The sequence below is a fragment of the Falco punctatus genome (assembly GCF_963210335.1).
Source record: "Falco punctatus genome assembly, chromosome: 12".
Taxonomy (NCBI): domain Eukaryota; kingdom Metazoa; phylum Chordata; class Aves; order Falconiformes; family Falconidae; genus Falco; species Falco punctatus.
Window position 1 is genome coordinate 16266699 of NC_137592.1, and position 18908 is coordinate 16285606.

Consider the following 18908-nt stretch of genomic DNA (forward strand, 5'->3'; position numbering starts at 1 on the left):
TCAGAAACTGGAAAAGGAAGCCTAAAAATAGACAGCCTTACAAACGGTAGATTATGCCACCATAAGCCTATCTTCTTTGATGTTCAGTGATGACTTCTGAATGCTTATTGTCAGCAAGACTTAGTATTTCCTACTGTTTCTTCACAACCACCTTACAGCCCCCCTGGCTCTACTAAGCAGAGGTGGATTTATCTGAAATCTTTCCCCATGTGAGACTGTAAGGAGGAGCAGAGAAGCCAGACATTTCCCAGTCCTCCCACAAATAAAGAGGAAGCAGGGTACGTTTGCCACAGAGCTGTACCGATGCTCCCCCTTGGCCCCAGCACCAGCCAGGGGCTGCAGGCGATGCAGCCCTGCAGGGAGGCACTCCAGAGACCACCGGAATTTGTCAGCATTCCAAAATTCCAGGAAAAGTTGCAGTCTTTTTTTTTTCTTTTAATCTACTAAGAAGCAAGCATCTGTTCCACATACATGTTTATAAAGAAAATGCATATATATATCTATATCTATATATATATCTTTGCTCAGAAGTATCAGCAGAAAGGTTGATGGCTCTTCTTTCACTCTCCTGGTTGTGCATAATGGACAGATATGGCAAGAAACAGCCAAAAAAGAAGAATTCAGATGAATTAAACTGCCTGGACTCAGGTGTTACAAAACGAGGCTGTTAATGTCATCCCTCTGAAGGAAGCTGTCATTGCAAGGGAGGCCCTTCTTGGCCACAGGTAGCATTATCTTGACAAATGGAGTGGGATGATTATGTTTAAAAGAGAAAGGGAGGGCAGATACTTCTAAAATTACAGCAGTAATTCTAAAGCTGAATGGCAGCTTAAGCCTTTGTCTTCCCTTGCAGCACATAATTGAGGCAATATCGTTTCCTCATTACCAGAGGATACTGCTGTAAGCTTTGAAAATGGCCTCTAAAGAGCCACTGACACCGCTTGAAGAGTTTTGCAAAAACATTGTTTAGGGACAAATTTAATTATTCATCACATATTTTCTGACTTAAATGAAAAGACCTTTGCATTGTAAGCCACAGGCAGCAGAAGGCAAGAGGGACCTGAATGAGAGCACATAAAGCAAGAGCTTTGACAGCACCATGGAAAAGGGGGGCCGGTCATTTTGTAATGCAGTTGGGCAGTGTCCCAGACAGACCCAAGATGCACTATCATACACCACTACCCAGCTCTTAGCTTTGGGCCTCACTTGATGATACAGATGGATATTTCCAGCATCCTTCATCCCATTTATTTGCTTTCGGTAAGCTCTTGCAATTTGCAAAAATCTTTGCCTGTCTCCAGTGACAGTGACAAAACTAGTACAAAATTGGAGAAAAAAAACACACCTTAGTGGTCTGAAGAAAACTACACAGGTCTTCTATTGATACCAGAAGCACATGTAAGAGTTTTATATGCCTCTACCTGTATCACCCCAGAACAATCTTTTTTGCCTTATATGAATATGTTTACAACAACTTGCAATTGCCTATTGAAGAGAGAGCCTCCCCCCTTCCTCTTCTAGGTGTCTCCTGTTTCCCATGCTGTCCATCTGGAACACCTCCTCCTGGCCAGGTGCAGTCATAAAATGATGCTTCTCAGCCCACTTAATTGTCCTCAAGTGACAGATGGGATTTGACTATAGCTGGTAAGCCATAAGCACATGAAGCAGATGAGCAGTTAATTAGCAATGCTCATGTTTCTGTGCAAATATCTATAGAAACTAGACATAAAAAGATAGTCTTATCAAGCCAGTTAGTCCATCCTCTCTCTACTAACACATTTTTTCCTCATATGGTACATTTTAAAGATTTGGTGTGGGGGTTGCTCTCCACCAGCACCAGCCCCCTGCCCCAAGCTACATTTAAAACCCCAGGTGACAAAGTTTCTATCAGCTCCCTTAGGAGACAATTCCACAGCCTAGTGAATTTTGCTGTCAGGAAATCTTTTCTTTATGTTCAGCCTAAAGCTAGCTCTTGAAAAAATTGAGCAGGCAAAAAACAAGAGGAAAAAATCATATTCGATAACTTCATAGAACAATTTCTAAGAACTATTAAAAATTTGCTCTAAAACTGAGACTTCATGTTTCCTAGGATACATTAGCACTTCTGTAAGTGGTTGTATTAGAAAAAAAATCAGTGCAATTTTCTCTCGGCGGCAAATTTTGCTTTATCCTACTGCATTACTCAAATCTAAAGATTCTCGACATTAACAAAAAAAGGTAGAAATTAATGTGGTGATCCCAGGAAGAAAGGCAATGCAGTCAGTCTTTCTTATATTCCAGGTCAAAACACAATGTAAATGTCTATGCAAGCAGACAGTCTCCCAACTTAAATTCATTTATTTAGCCAGTATTAACACACAGAAGATGCTGGAGAACTTTCACTAAAGAATCCCCTCTTAGGAGCCAGTTGTTTCATAAAATAACTCAGGATTCTATATGTAAATACATATATAACTCCTTACATTTTCAGAGTAGCTCTACAACACCTGAAGAAAGTTGCTAAAGACTCAACCTAAGGAATATTACTCCATAAAATTACTGGAAATAATTTTACTTCTACCACATTTATTAGGTTTCTTTTCTATACATATGCCAGTCTTCTGACTTTCTTATGTGCTGAATCTTGAAAAATCTTGTGAGTTTACAACTCACAACAGAAGAAATTTAACAAATCAAGCCCCTTCAGCCTCAAGAAAGAAGTGAACTCCAGGTCTTGACAACAGTCATCTCTTTGTGAGTCCTTTAGTTTCCCTTAAAATTTTTTCTCTTGGTTTAGAGCCTTCCCTCTATTCTTTTCTGTCTGTAAAGTCTCTCAACAGAAGGATCCTCCACCAGCGACAGTAAAAACTTCTCTGGAGATGCAAAGCAGGTGTCAGTGAATTATTTGGCCCATATAAAACCCAGGTAAGTCAAACTAGATGCATACCAGAAATCCCAAATTTAAGCAGCACAGGTTCTAGAAAAGATATCTGCTCATTGGTCAGATGTCTACTTGAAAAAATTTCCCCTATCTGCCATACCATTTGACTTGTTACAGGGATCGAGCCCTACAGGCAGGCGCTCAGACTCCTGCACTATCAGGAACCACAGCCTTCCAAGAAAACTCTCTTCTATAGATCCAAAAATTATCATTATTAGACTTTCAGATCAGCAGTTTCTCAAGAGAGATATCAGAACGCTCTTTCTCCTCTTTTCAGCTTAAAGAGACCTGTAATAAAACTTGACCTTTTCTTCCCAAGAAATAGGTGAAGACATACCTGCTCCATCTGCAAACTGAGCTCCCACCAATGCTGCCAACCACTGCAACTGCCAAGAAGCCCGAAGTGTAGATAGAACAATTTTCACCTAACAAGGAGTGAAACACTATAAAAGCTATCTGAATTACTCAAGTAAGCCAGAGACCATGATTATATTGGCATAATTTCTGAATCGGGGGTGCTAATAACTTAGTAAATTCTGCAGTGAAGCTATGTCTTAATATCCTGGTAGAAGATCACTGTTTCTGCCCACACTTGTAAGCACTGAGTAATTAGCGCCTCTTTGCACCCTGCTGTGCAGTACAGCTGTGGGCTCAGCCAAACACTGTGTCAGGCTGTGCCATGAGGACTGTAGGAATCTGAATATTCTGAGTCAAACCAGTCTGAACAAATCTGAATTGTGCCATGCCTATGGTATATCCAGCCCAGTATCTTCTCTTTGCTAGTAGTCAATAAGGGAAACCAGTCAAAAAACTTAAAACCAATGCAAATCTACAGTGATAATTTCCCAGAAAACTCTCTGTCAGCCTCTTAGTCGCTTGTGGTCTAGCTAGCATTGTTAACTGAAGATAATGCCTTTGCACTTTAAAAAAAACACCCAAACTGTGCCTTTCTTTGTTTAATTCTCCAATTGGTCTATAAATTAATGCAAACACTTAGCAATCTGCATCCTGCAGGAAAGGGTTTCACAGCTTTTCACAATCCCAAATGAAGAAATGCTTTATTTTGTTTGTTCTGGACCCGTCGCTTGCCACTTAAATCTGTTGTCCTTTAAGATTTGTATCAGAAAAGAAACAAAATTATATTTCATAGTCTTAGATAGATTTATCATATCAATCCAGAGTAATTCCCTTCCAAGATGAGAAGCGAAAAGACTGTTCAATCATTCTTCGTGCAAAAACTGCTCCATACATACATCCAGGTTGCCCTTCTCTGCATTTTTTCCAGTTCCTCTTACAGGACCAGAACTGTGTAACTTCATTGATAAGAGCACTGAAGTCACTTAACAGCTCAAGCTGGACCTAAATAAACTGTTGTAGACAAACAGGAAATTGTACTGGCTGATGCCCTTTAGTGTTGCTTACTGCTAAAGGCAATGACCAATTTACTGTCACTGGATAATCATCTGGACTACCTGCAAAGCAGTACTGCTTTGTACTGACCAGAAAAGCTCACACAGCACTTTTGAGGGATGTCCAGTAGTTTCACAGGGACTAGACCCCTAAATTTTTATTTTCTGAGCTAGGGAGCACAGGAGGATATACTGGCAAATAATATGTTTGTGTTATCAGACAAAATCTCTTGGTTCTGCCATTCTAGTTCATTATACAGAAAAGTAAATAAATTCATGAATGAATCATCACCTGAAAAATCTCAAGAATTCACAAATTACAAGTTTATTGATGACCCAGTGAGTAAACCATCTATATTTAATAACTTCTACTGTTCTTACTTCCCTTATGGATTACATGTGCTAATCACAGTGATTGTCTTTGAAGATTTATTGTTGCTTTTCATCTCTGCTGTAGTCACATATCAGAAGCTTTTGCTGCAAGAAAAACAAGTTAACAAGCTGCTGCTGACTGCATGATGAGTGGAGTTAGTGGCACCTTAAAACTAAGTTCTGCACAGGCAGTGCATCTTCACATAACTGAATGTCATGGGAGATAAAGCATGTCTGAGTAATTAAAGGAATTACCAGTGCAACTAACAGACATGCAGGACCATCACTCTATTTTGGCTAACTGAGGTTTGGACAGCTGAGACGGGATCGCAGTCTATAGAATGAGGGACTAGCTGCAATTCAACCAAATGACACCAAATGTGAAATGGGGGTTGACAACTGCTGTGTAGAATCATCTTGGGTTTGATGGCATTTTTTTGGTTTTTTGTTAGTGAAGACTTAAAGGCAGTCCTGTAGAAGTGGTAAGGAAAAACTGTGATCAAGGGACTTACGAAATATTTTTTCTGTGTTTACACGAGTAGTGGTAAATCTTGTAAAGGATTAATTCTATGTGTTTTTCCCATATGAACCATTTATGAGTAGTCTGCATTTTTCTCAGTGAATAGTTAAGCCAGTGATTTTGGGTAAGCTGAGATTTCTGATTTTGCTAGATTCACCATTTTCACTACCAGAGGCTGAGGTTATGTTTATCTGCACACAAAGGACAAAGACATGAGAAGTCCTTGGGCTCTTCATCTAAAAACTAAGCGAGCAAGTCAGCCATGAGCTGAGATAAATTACATCGTCCAGAACTTCAGCTGAAATAAAAACCCCCAACAATTAGGAAGCCAAATAAATCTTACGTGTCGCATAATAAATACACAAATGTTGTATAAGTTATATGTATATAAGGTTATAGTCCATCACTGCAGTAAAATTATGTATCAGTAGAATTTCTCCTAGTATGAATTTAATCAGTAATTCAGTACAATTCACAATAAAAGTAGAAAGTATGTGAAGAAGGTTGGGTTTGCCTGGACATATAGTTGGAAGATTTTTAGTGTCCCAAACAAGACAGGAAGCTAAGAATAGTTATTTCTGCAATTCCAGATGCCAGTATATCTGTATCCCTCCAAAATGACTGTTAAATAAATCCAGCAAAAATAAACAGGAATATAATGATGTGATGACTATTTTCTTCAACTCCTTTAAAGCATGTAAACAATTGTACAAAACGGTTCTGTGGCTTCTACTTTCGCTAATACTTGCTATTTGAGTACTGTTTTCATAACAGTCTTGCTGAAATGAAAAGCCTAAATGAAGCTCTCCAGTGGGCTTACTTGTGTAAGCATAGCTGACTCTGTTGCTGCTGCTGCACAACTCTGGGATTTGATTTGGTTCCCGTACCACCAGTTTAGCACTACCTCACCATTGCCTAAGCTTCATCACAATGACTAGTTCAGTGGGTGACCTGATCAGACCTCTGCTGTAGACACCGCGGGTTATCACAGACTAGTTTATGCCAAAATCCATGCCCCATTTTTCTCACTTATAGAATAGTGACAGTAATACAATTTACATGGAAAGCACCAAGGATCAATTTATTCTCATTTGCTCAGAGTTCTGAGTGGAAGATGCACTAAAAGTACACGGAGTTGTTAGGGCAGTGTCAGCATACAGTCCCCAAAAGATCTGCACCCTAGCAAGATACTGACTTAAATCATTAGGAACTCTTTATTGCCCTTTCCCATGACTGAAAGACATGAATCACCTGTTAGGGATAATCCCTAACACATTTAAAAGTGGAGTAGCTGCCAGTTTCATTTTTAAGCGTAAGAGAGCACAACGATCTATCAGACAACAGCATGTCCATTACAACAAGCACTGAACTGCTGCATATGGCTGCTCTGCCATGGGAAACTTCCTCATGCTTTTTTCAGCTGCTTCTTTTACTTTTCAGCTCTCACAGAAGCATTGGTGGTAAAGCCCTTTTCAATTCCTTGATGTGTGTGTCCCTCCTCGCCCCCCATTGCTTCTGTACAGATCAAATTCAGAGGTTAATTCTCTCCAGAGATGAGGAACTGTGATGGCCTGCTTTGCCACTGCCTAAGCCTCCCACTCCAATACTGTGTGTTCATTGCCATCTTACCTCCATATTACCTGTCCTGTGAAACTTAATTCAGCATTTTTACAGCCTGTTTCATTTGGAGAAGTCATTGAACTATCTGTTCCCTTTATGCATAACCATCTACAAAGAACAGACTTACTGGGACAAGAAAACAAACCAAAAAAAGAGACAGGAGGAAAGAAAAATTCTACAGCAAGAAGTGGCACCATCTCTGCATGGCTGTCAGCAATCCTAAAAATGGTAAGAAAGCCTGATTTTCTCAGAAATTGAGATACAAGTTTGTCTTATTTAGAATAGACTAATTATAATTTGGAGAGTGTCTATTTCCTAGAAAACACAAAAGCCTTTTTTTCTGTAAAAATAGGATGAAATGCCACTTTAAAGTTTTTCACATGATAAAAAGTTCAATTTTGTTTTAAAACAAAACCCACAAACATTCCAGCTGAAAATATATTAAAAAAAAAAAAAATTCAAAGGAAGATGTTGCTGAATAACCTCTCGCTCCTCCCTCCCCCAACATACCCAGTAAAGTCATTTGAACAGGACCTGTTCTCTAGAAAAATAGTTGATTGAAAATTTTTCACCAGCTCTTATTAAGTTGTGTCTCTCCTTTTTCTGATACAGAATTACTGCCCTGAGTGTATCCTCCGTCTTCACTAGTCTATAAACACTTCATAAACCTCAGTATACTTAGGCTTAAGACAGGTCCCTGACATACGTTGGTATTGTCTCCTAGTGCAAAAGCAGAAGGGAAAAGCAAAGTTTATGCCTGTGGCCAAGAATGGATCTAACCACATGCACACACATATGCAGCATGTGCTTATGTTTTATGATCTGGAAAAAGGACGGAAAGGAAAGGATCTGAAAAGGCATAGAAATGAATTAAAAATATTTTTTGAGCTGACTTGTAAAGTTTTATTCAAACAGGAGGAAGATACTGAAGAACTTGAAGTGGGGAGACATTTAACCTTTCCAAAAATATTTATTGATTCTGAAGTGGAAACATAATTGTGAATTATCAGAGCATTGAATTTCAAATTACCGTTTCCATTTCAGAAGTGATCTAACATATAATATATGAAAGGGGGAAACATTTCCAAAATTAAGGGAATTGTAATCATGAAAGTTGTCCTCCTTTTATCTTTACAATCAGGTATGTGGTTTTGGCAAGTTTTACTAAATCCTTCATGGACTTTTTTTTGTAGGCCTACTTTGACTTTAAGACCAAAGGCTTAGTTACAAGGTTTTCTTCCTCCCTGAGTTTTTTTCTTGTTTTCTCCTACAATAAATGAATGTATGTTTATACATATATATGTCACAGGGGCTGGTACTGCCATTCCTTTCCCTTGTGAGACGCCAGGATTTACTGGTTATCAATATTAAAATGCATTTACTGCTATACAGTCTACACTTTATTTTTATTAATTTTTAATGGTGGTTAGAAGTATTGATTTTAAAAAAATATTTGTTATGATTTAATCCTTATTTTATTTTTTATTTAATCCCAATTGATTAATATGCATTTGGCAAACAAATGCCTCATTCTATCCACGTGAGCATCATCAGCTATTAACATTCATGATCTGCTTAGTCACTGTTCATGTTGTGTTCAGATTGTTGGTCATCCTAACCTCGTGTGATGCAAGTGCTGCTGCTTCTCTGAATCACTAAAACATGTCATTTGAATATCACACCAGTCAAAAAAATCTCAGAAAAATTAATGGGAATGCAAGTGACCAATATCTCTTAATCACCCAAAGCTTAGTATCTATTAACAGAATTATAAAGAAACATCTTTCTCCTAAGTATCAATTTCCTCCAAATGCCTACTGGTAAGCTCATATGTCCTTTTTTTTATTTGAGATCAATATGATTTTAATACCTGATGCCCTATAAGCATTCAGCAATACCTGTTACTCTATTACAAGATAATAAAAAAATAACCATATGTTGGCAAGGTAAATGTTTTTTTCTTATTCCTGGTAAGGCTACAGAAATAAATAAATAAATAAATAAAGTAAAAATTAAAAAGAACCCAACAATTAAAAGGACAGCAAGATGTGTTTTAAAATAAATTTGCAGCTTCAGGAGATTGTTTTGAAACAAAGTGGAAATTATTCTGAGAATGACAATCTGAGATCCCATATCAATACTTTCCAAACATATCTCAGGTAATGCCTTGTTTAAATGTCAGAAAGGTTCTGAAAATTCAGTCAGGAATGTAAGGAAGGGATACAAAGGTCCAAAACTGCATTCTTCTATTCTTAAATGTTTTTATTTAAAAATAAAGTAGCTACTTTAGCCACCTATGACTAAAGACTGTAAACATTCTGTAATCAACCTGGGTCACAAACATAGCATGGCTTCCCATCTTCAAATACTGTCAATCAAGAAATGGGCTTCTGAAAACAGACCTGATTTGCTGGGGTCTAAGATTTACTGCACAAATGGGATCTCAAGCTGCAATTTGCATTTTACCTAAGCCAGCAAGAGAAGACTTATTTAGGAAGAACAGCTGGTTGCAGAGTTAATTTTTGTTCTTTATGTACTTGTCAATATAAAGAAAAAAGAGAGAATGATTGTGAGAGTATGTGAGTGCAACTACATCACACATTAAGCTTGGGATGCTTTTTGTTTAGGTTTTCCTAAAAGATGCTTGATTTCCATAATAGAAGGACTTTTATAGAAAACTGCACTTTTAATATATGCATTAAGCTCATCACAGTTCCATGACAAAACAACACAAGCTATCAAAAAATAAAAGTTGAAAACGATTCCTTAAAATAAAAATGATTAGACTAACATAAAATAAGTAAAAAAGCTCTGTAAATCATAAAAAGAGATAGCACAGCCTAACAAAGAACTCATTCTCTGGTCTTTCTACAGTGTCTGGTGAGGTGGTGGTGTAAAGGGCTGTATATCTGATGACCTGTGTATAAAGTCTACCTCAAGTAAGTCTCAGTTTTTGTTAGGTCACTACATGATCCATCTGTGATTTAAAGCTAACTACAGCAACATGGGAGTAGCTGGATGTGTCAAATGAGAGGATGAGATCAATGAGTCATGCTGGAAAGAACTCCAGCAGCTGTTCCTTAGTCTGAGTGCATTATTTATTTTCAAATCTAAATCCTATAGTTGAGATAGGGTGTAGCATAACTTTGAATTTTCCATTCTGTGGCAGGACGCTGATGTAGGGTAGAAGTCACCAGTGCACAGAAATTTACCATGTCTTATCTCAGCCTCCTTGCAGGAGGATGGATTTCTTCCTTTTCTTGGCACAATCTCAAATACAGGGAAATTTCCTGAGCCACAAACCCACAGGGTCATCGCAGACCTTTGTTACGCTGTTCACAGAATTAGGCAGTGAAAAATTTGTCAAAGAGGAAAACAAAACACTAAGGCAGGCATGAAATGCAGCCATTTGACATCCAGCACAGAAGAGACAGATCAATCAATTCAAATCCGTGCCAAATCAAATAAATCAAATCAGTGCTCATCAATTGCACTCTCTGGAAAAAAGTCTCTTATGGAGATGGGCCTGTCATGTTTTAGAGGGTGTCTCACATTAATTTGAAAGCTTGTTGCTAGATTCTACTAAGAATTGAGGGGAGGGCTTATAATTATTAACAAGTGACTCATCTGCTCGCTGATGATAAAAACCTCTTTGTGTCCAGTGCTAAGGAAAAATAAGTAAATAGCATCCTCGTTCCACTCACCTATTCAGGGAGGTGAAAGAAAGATGGAGAAAACAGAAACAAATGCACAAAGGACTTGAATAAATTTTTACATGTTCACCAAAAGGATAAAAAGGGGTAGATGTGACAGACAAAGCACCTCACAGTCTCTCAACAAGGGATCAGCTGCATACACTGTGACTAAAGACACATATCATGAGACCTTCTTGAGCTTAGCCTGGCACTCCAGCTCAGTAGCAAGAAGTGGCATACAAATACATAACAAGACAGAGATATCTTCTTAGCTGTACCACTGCTGATTCTTCCTTCTCTCTTGCCCCTCATTCTATGAAAATTTCTCCAGTCTTTCTGTAAATGTGACCCTTTTTGCCATCAATGCATTTGCTCTCATAAATATCCACTGGGCCGCTCTACACCTTCTCTAATCTGACCCTCAGCCAGTAAGGCCAGATCTCTCCCATTCACATGAAATTGCCATCACCCACCCCTGCATCTGAAAGAAAATGTCATTTATTGAAGCACCTGAAACTTCTCCCACCAGCTAGAGGACCATCAAGTCCAGTCAGGGTAGGGTGCTGGAAGACCATGGACAGGGGAAAGCTCAACCCTCTGTGAGACTCCTGGCCACACCATACAGTTGTGGAGCCTCTCAATAACCTTCCCCATCACCTCAAGAAGATATCACTGTCAAACACGCATCTGGAAAGCTAAGAACAGAAGATGTAATTGCTGATAAGGAAAGGTCACGCTGTCCTTACAAAGCGGGTGTCAGTTGATGGATTCATGGCTTGGTGTGCACTTGGTCACGTGAAACAGGATTAGAAAATACTTACATACCTCACATTGGTATTTGTCGAGCAAATCGAGATTTCTCAGGGATAACTACAAAATATTTTGATTGTAGGCAGCCTGCAAAAAACTCCTTGATCCTCTCCTCCACGAGAGTTTCTGGGACCTAACACATTTTTCTACTGAACATTTCCAGGGGAGATAAGTTATCTGACCTCACTACAGGGAGGAAGTGCAGTCAATATTTTGGAAAGCAAGGAATCAATGTTGTACCCTTATTTAAAAACCAATATACAGTTAGTATCTGCCAGCAGCAGTGATAACATTCACTTACACTGGAGATAACTCATACAAAATGTCAACTAGCCATCAGTTCAGGAAACCAACAAAATGGTCTCAGTCCAGATAATTTATGTTCTATCAATACAGTTTGGCCTTTTTCTTTTTTAGTTTAGTACTCCCGGTTTACATACAAACGATGCAGAGCTTTCTGAGTATCACATGTATTTACCTAGTCACAGGAATATTCACAAAAGGAAGGAGATCAAATGACTACTGAAATGATTGGGAAGGTTTTGATTTTTATCTCTGAGGAGGTAGACATTTGTTGTTGGCTGCTTTGAAATCAGACAGGGACTGCTGAGCGAGCCATGACAGGCATTTTTTTTCCTCTCGACTTTTCCTTTTGCCATTTGACTGCTCATTGTTTTCATTCCATACTGAAAGGGCAGAAACATTTTTTTTAAGGCTGTTAACAGAGGGATCTCATATAAATTCTGGTACAGTCAGTTTTTCCTTTCTAGCACACACACAGGTGCTGCCCTTTCACTGATAACACAACCACCCATCCTGCCACTGCAACAGAGGATGCGGCATGTTTAAGACATCCTCTTTTCCTTTTCCGTTCTTAATTTTTATCTTTAGGCTGTAACAAAAGAAGGATTACTCATTCTGACTGACACATATACTGAAGCTTTTCTGAGGAGCTTAGACATGACAAGAGAACAGCTAAGGACTCTTTGCACCTGGTGCCATTTTGAGCTCCCTTGCTCCTCAGCCCCCCAAAGCAAATTGCAACTGTAAAGGCAGGAGAGGAAAAATTCCTTACTTTCTCACCAGAATATGTATTTGCTCCAATATCACACGTCTGATCCCCCTAATCCATGCGGCTTGATCATACTGAGGTCTTCCAACATCTGTCCCTCTCCTAAGTTAAGTCAAACACTATATTCTTAACTGGACAGTTGCAGCAATTTGTCTCAGTCCTCCACATAAAGACTTAGGCACAGCCCTGACCTACCTTCTCTGGCTTCAGGCAAAGAGTCACACTGATAATTTTCTGCACCAGTGCCACACACGTGTTTTCCAGAGATTTTCAGTGCAACATTAGCTCTGTTAAAATAGACAAGGTGCTTTCAGCCTTCATGTACTTTCTGTTGATTTTATCCTTAATCCAGCTTTCTGTTCTGCTCAGAACCTACATTGGTATGCACTGAAATGCACCTGCTCTACCTCTCATCTTTCGACCAACCAGGGTCCAGAACCCTGGATTTACTGCTATTCCAGGGCCCTCTCCTTATCTCACCTCTTTCCATAACACTATGGTGATAGCAGATCTGTGGGAGGATTAGAGACCAGTTCCTTCCTGAGGAGTGATTAGCAGCATCCTCCTAAATGCTCCATTGTACTGCTTGTACTATGGCTGCAACCATTCTCTCACGTCTACTCTTAGCTGGCATACCCTCCCATCACGTAAGTTTTCCATAGCTGGAAGAATGATTTAAAGAGCAGGCACTCAGAGGTCTTGATAGACTCTCACAGCACTTGTTGACAAGATGCTCCTGGAATAATTCCTTTTGTCCAAGTAAATTGACTTCCACATTGGGCTTGACAGAGAAGTTTTCTGGTTCCATAAACTGAAATGAAAGTGCTTACAATTTCCTTGGGCCAAACTGAGATAAAAAGTATGCAAGCCTTCTAATGAGGTAGAAATGTTTTGTTCCAGTTCAACTGACAGATTTGCTTGTCATTTAACAAAGTGGAATTTGAGCATGGCCCCTTTTGCGATCAAGTTTCATATGAATTATTTTCAGTTTTCATACAAAATGCATGAACTGGAAAGTAATAATAAAATTTATCTTCCAGAAAGAAGTAAGATGGGGTGTTCTGGCAATTTTCTCCCTACAGTTTTTTCAGTCAGGAAAATTCATAAAACTGACCATTTTCCAATCATGTTTCATTCTGATAAATTTATTTTCCTGAGAAAGACAAGAACATCTATCACTGAAAAAATCACACTCAGCTCTGCCTTCTATGTGGGTCAGTAGGGATTCTGCATAGGAGCAGACCCTGACAGCACATCTCTTCCTTTTGTCTCATGTTTTCAAAACTGCATTTCTTTTACTGAAAAGATGTTTTCTGACTTTTGCTGCTGCTGCTCATTTTGTATGTTGAAGTTGGCCTCCTGGATTTGTCACAAATGTTTTCTGATGAAGATGTCTTTGGAGACCCAGATCACAGGCAGGACAGAGCAAATGCGAAGAAGAAAGAAAGATTGGAAACACTGTCATGCAAATATTCTGAAGTATAGGAACAACAACTGCTTCTAGGGAAGCAGAAATACTTCTAAATGACATGCTCTTTTTCCAGTTTTCCATGCGGCATCACCGTGGGCCTTTTAATGACGTGTTTACATCTGTTAATTTCATGCCAAGGTTTGGCAGTTGCCCACACAGAATGTAATTATAGTTCCTAGAAGCAGAAGTACCACGTACAAGTTTCCCACCCTGCTGTGCGTCCTGGGTGGAGGTGGGCTGGGCAAAGGGTGACAGCTGGCCCTTCACTGAAGTGATGCATCACATTGGGTGATTTGTGGGTTTTGTTATTATTTCAGTGCACTCATATGAAACCTTGTCTTTTGTCACAAGTTTCAGTTGATGACTGAAAGCTCTTCAGCACCCTGTGAGCATGTGTGGCCTCTGGCCACTGATAGAGTAAATCTCAGAATCTTGGTGAGATCCTTGGTCATAATAATTGAAGCCTACATGGTTAAGGCAAAGAGGAAACCCAAGAGATACAGCGATGGCGCATTTGGTGTTGGGCAATGGGTTCCACAGTCATCAGGACTGGCTTGAAGGAACCAGGGATGTCTTCCTTCTGCCTTTTGTAAGTAGTGTTCCTGCTTTTCAGTCCACACCCAGAGGGCAGTTACTCTCTCCACAAAACTAAACACATGACAGCACACTACAACAAATCCAAAGTAAGTAAGGCTGAGCACTCAGGTCAGAAAGAATACTGAGTACTTTCATACTTTGTCTCCCACAGATCATCTTTGCAGGTCAAGGCTGAAATACATTAGCACTGCAAAAAGGGGTTTGGGGGTTGACAGGCACTGCCATCACCCTCTGTGCGGGTGGATAACAAACGCACTCTTGAGGGTTACCAGTCTGCCACTCTTTGCCAGGGAGTTAGATTCACTTGAAGTCACCTGAAGTATTCCTGCCTACTACCAGTTAAACATTGATAAATTTGAATCAGCTTTCCATTTTGGGTTTTTTTTTCGTTTGTTTTTTTTTTTCCTCACAAGGACAAAAAATTAACAAAAATAGGGGGATAAGATGGGTCTAAGGTCATTATATTGCAAGGTTCAGTCAGTGGCTAGAGTTCTCTGCAAAGAGAGGGAGCAGGAGAACTTTGACAGCGACTGCCAGGTTGCTGTCAGCTCCGGTCCACCCTGAGCAGCAGGCAGAGCAGAAGCCGTGGGGCAAGGCTACATGTGCCATTTATACTTCCCATTGGGGAAAATGATCAGTTATGTTCCAAATATAAATTTAAACAAGAAGCACTAATGTTGTGAAGAGCAGCGTGGGGCAGAGAGGGCAGCAGCACATGACAGCTCTGAGGCTGGGTGACATTTCTCACCCTACACGGTGCATCTGGGGCTGCCAGATTGCCTGCCTGCCAGTGCACTGCACAGCCAGATACCAGCGGACACTGGGCCCAGAGTCACCTTAAAAAAACAAAGCTGTGCTGGGGAGAGCGGGACAGACACCGCCTCTGATCAGAGAGGTGATACAGATCTTTGCTGGGGTTCATAGGTTAAAATGGCTTGGTTGAGCATAATGAGTTTTTTCTTCCTGTCCCCTAGCATTGTTTTTTATTTTTTATTCACCCCCTCTTTCCCTGAGAATTAGTGGCACTTTCAGGGAAGGTCTGAAGCTCTGCTTTGCGCTGCTGCGACAAGGCAGCTATAAGCAGAGTGCACACAAAAAGCACTCTGTTGTGCTCAAGTGGTGATCCGTAGGCAATGCAAACTAACCACCAACCCAGGGCAAGCTGTAAACAAGGAAACTGTAACCGGCCTGAAACACGGCAAGATTAAAAGTAATTATCTGTCTCTCTTCCTTCTCACCACAAGCTCAAATTTGCCTTAGTACAGCCTCCATACACAGCAAGGTCCAACAGAAAATTGGTACCCTGCATGGCAATGTTTCCTCCTTCCCGAGCAACGGAAAATAACAGTGACAATCGTATGGCATCTGCTGGACTTATCCATGGTGAACATTGCACAATAAAGTTAAGAGGTGTCAATTTAATTAACTGTGACTTTATAGACTGAAGTGATGCTTAGTGTTTGCCTGTCTCTTCTCATCAGGAGAGTTATTCTGCCCTATTAATCCCAAAGATGGGGTAGATAAAATAAACACTACTCTTCTTACTATCTCCATGGTAGTGCCCCAAAAAGACTAGAACAGCCCCGGCAAAAAATGGTTCTTCCTTTAAATACTGCTATTTGTCTCCTTTGGATAGGAAGGAGTTACTCAGTTTGAAAACTCTTCCTTAAATATATTACCACAACTGACCAGTTTACATTTCCAGTTTACTAATCCACCATATCGGGACTTGTTGACTTCATCACAGATTTCCTCTTTAGTTTCTTGTTACATTTAGTCATGCACTTGCTTTGTGATGCAAAAGTGTGCATATGTCCATGCAAGTCAGGGAAAGACTCAGTTTCCATTTTGCTACATCTTGTCCTGTGCTGCCATTTAGATGCTTCCCCCCACCCAAATTCTCAGTACACTTAGTCTGGCTGAGAGAGTATATGTCTGATGACGTCAGACAGACATGACATAGCATATACCTGCTTGTGTACCCCACCCCCAACATGCCCACCTTGCCAATTCTGGATGTCCATCATCAGTGGCATCACCTTACCAAGAACACCAACCTCTGTGGCAGTAGACACTGAAGTGGGTGCCCACTGCTCCTCCACACTCCTCACTCCCTTCCATTCTCTAGCTGTTCCTATGCCTTCTGTTTCTTCACATGACATTTGCCAAGGTCCCCACTCTTTCAGTGCATGGCTTTATATACAACAGAGTTGATCTGTCCAGCAAAGTTCTTTCTCAGCTTTGCAGGATTTACTAATACATCCAAAAAGCTGGAATCACTTACACAGCTTTACTCTATTGCCCAGTTTTTCCTATATTACAAACCAAATTATTATACTTTCTTTCAAACCTCTTTCCATCACTGTTTCAAAACTGCTGTGAAGAAAAACCCTATTGACACTTAAAAAAATAAAGATTCTTTTTGAACTGCCTTTTCATGCCGAGAGAAGCAGAAACTAAACTGAGATTAATTTCTCTACATGAACAATCTTATGTAGGCTAACAAGAAAATGAAGATAAAGTTATACATTTCTCTAATGCTTTTAAAATGCACAACAACAGATATTTTTTTGGCCAAAAACTAGGTAACTGTATGAGTGTTTTGTGTACATATTTATATCTAGTTTATATTATAGCTGTATAGTTTATATATAAACATAAAAAAAAAACCAAAACCTTGGCACTTACCTTTGAGAAGTAACATTTATCCCAGGTTCGGTAAAAAAGTCTCAGACAGGCACTTAGACCTTCTTTCTATGCCATGCATCCTTTTTTCAAAAGAAGATATAATCAGAAAAATCCTGGTTGATGTCTAGCAAACCAAAATGCAGACTAGATTGTTTGTCAGATGCAGCCTGATTCAGTGAAGTCCGAGTGTGTGAATCCCTGAGACTCCTTTTTCAGTAATATCCAAAGCACAAAAAAGGGAAAGGAAAAAAAAAAAAAAAAAAAAAAGAAAGAAAGACAGAACAAAAAAGAGTGAATAACTTGTTCTTTTCTTGTTTGGTTTAAAAAAACAGTCGTGGAGGACTAAGCAGCCTGCCGGCTTCTCAAGCATTCGGATCCTAGTGCATCCCAAGGTAGCACATGCATTTTGGTGCTGCAAGTCTTCAAGTTCATACTAGCAAGCCCAGCTTCTGTGTATGTGCGTGTGCGTTGGGGAGGGGGGTTGAGCTGTTTTGTGGGGGGAAGAGAGACAGGGAGATACACACACACACTCATGCAGAGATGGAAAAAGGAAAACCAGCAAACTGGAGTGATCTCACAAAGTGCTCTAGATGGCAGAGCCTGCACAGCTTGTAAGACAAGCAATGTGCACACACACAGACACACACACAAAGAAAAAAAAAGAGAGAGGGGGGGAAAAAAAACCCTGAGAGAACTAGCAGGCAGCTTCAGGAATTTCTTCTTACCTCTTCTGACGATGCAACATACAGCAAGTGCTTTGTGCTGCATAGGAATCCGTGCAGGCACGACTCAGTCAGACCCCTCACTTCTGAAATAAACAAATAAGTAGTATAGGAAAGGGAAGAAAATCAGAAACCAGAGGAAATAAGGCTATGAAAAGAAGCTATTAAACAAATAAGAGTGTTACAAAGAAGGCTTGAGTGGGTGGGAGGTGAATAGTTGATATGGGGAGAGGCATCCAAACTCCTGGCCCTAATACAGATTGGCTCTGTAATTATGTGGCAAAGCACTGCCTTCTAAGCCATTGCGTAATAATAGAAACCTAAGCTGTGTAGACACAGCCTGACATGCTAAATCCTTAGGAGCTACACTCAACATTTGTCATTGGAAAGCGTGTCTGTTCTCTGGGGGTGGGGGAAGCTGAGGGAAAATGGGAGAGAATTTTTACTGCAAAATGCACAAGCTGCAGCTGCAAAGAGCTCTCAGGTGGTGCCAATGCCTGAAATGTTAAAGTGAAACTCATATATATATATATATGTATATGAAGAGACAGATAAATACAATATGTGGTGTTTAAGGACATGGTTTAGTGGTGGACTTAGCAGTGCTGAGTTGATGGTTGGACTTGATCTTAAAGGTCTTTTCCAACCTAACTATTTCTATAATTCTATGATTCTAAATAATATTGTCAGCTCCATTCATGCTGTTCAATACTAGAAGAATTTTCCCTTGCTGTATTTTAGTAACTCAAATGACAAAGGGAAGGGCATATACAAAAGTGTTCAGTGTTAAATATTATTATTTATAATGCTGATGTCAAGTAGTTCTCCCTTTGTACTGATCAGTACTGGAATGTCTAAATAAACCTGAATTAGGATAAAAGAACTTGGGAGGAGCAATCAGCCTTTTCCATTTACTGGCAGCTTCCTCTCTCCAGCCCTCCAGACACAGACATTTTCTTCTGCCTCCCTTGGTTGAAGAGGCTGCTAGACAGAGCCAGGGAAAAGATAAGCA

At 39.8% G+C, this 18908-nt stretch overlaps 1 protein-coding gene across 5 annotated transcripts in view; it reads right to left on the reverse strand.

Moving 5' to 3' along the window:
• LRFN2 (leucine rich repeat and fibronectin type III domain containing 2) overlaps positions 1-18908 on the reverse strand; it is a 258824-nt gene that overhangs the window by 226761 nt on the left and 13155 nt on the right. For 3 of the 5 annotated variants that reach the window (XM_080407893.1, XM_080407891.1, XM_080407892.1), the window contains exons 2-3: positions 17900-17982; positions 17175-17381 (exon numbers count right to left, since the gene is read on the reverse strand). The gene's annotated coding sequence lies outside the window, so the exon portion shown is untranslated. The remainder of the gene's footprint in view (positions 1-17174; positions 17382-17899; positions 17983-18908) is intronic. The other 2 variants (XM_080407894.1, XM_080407895.1) reach the window with 2 other exon arrangements.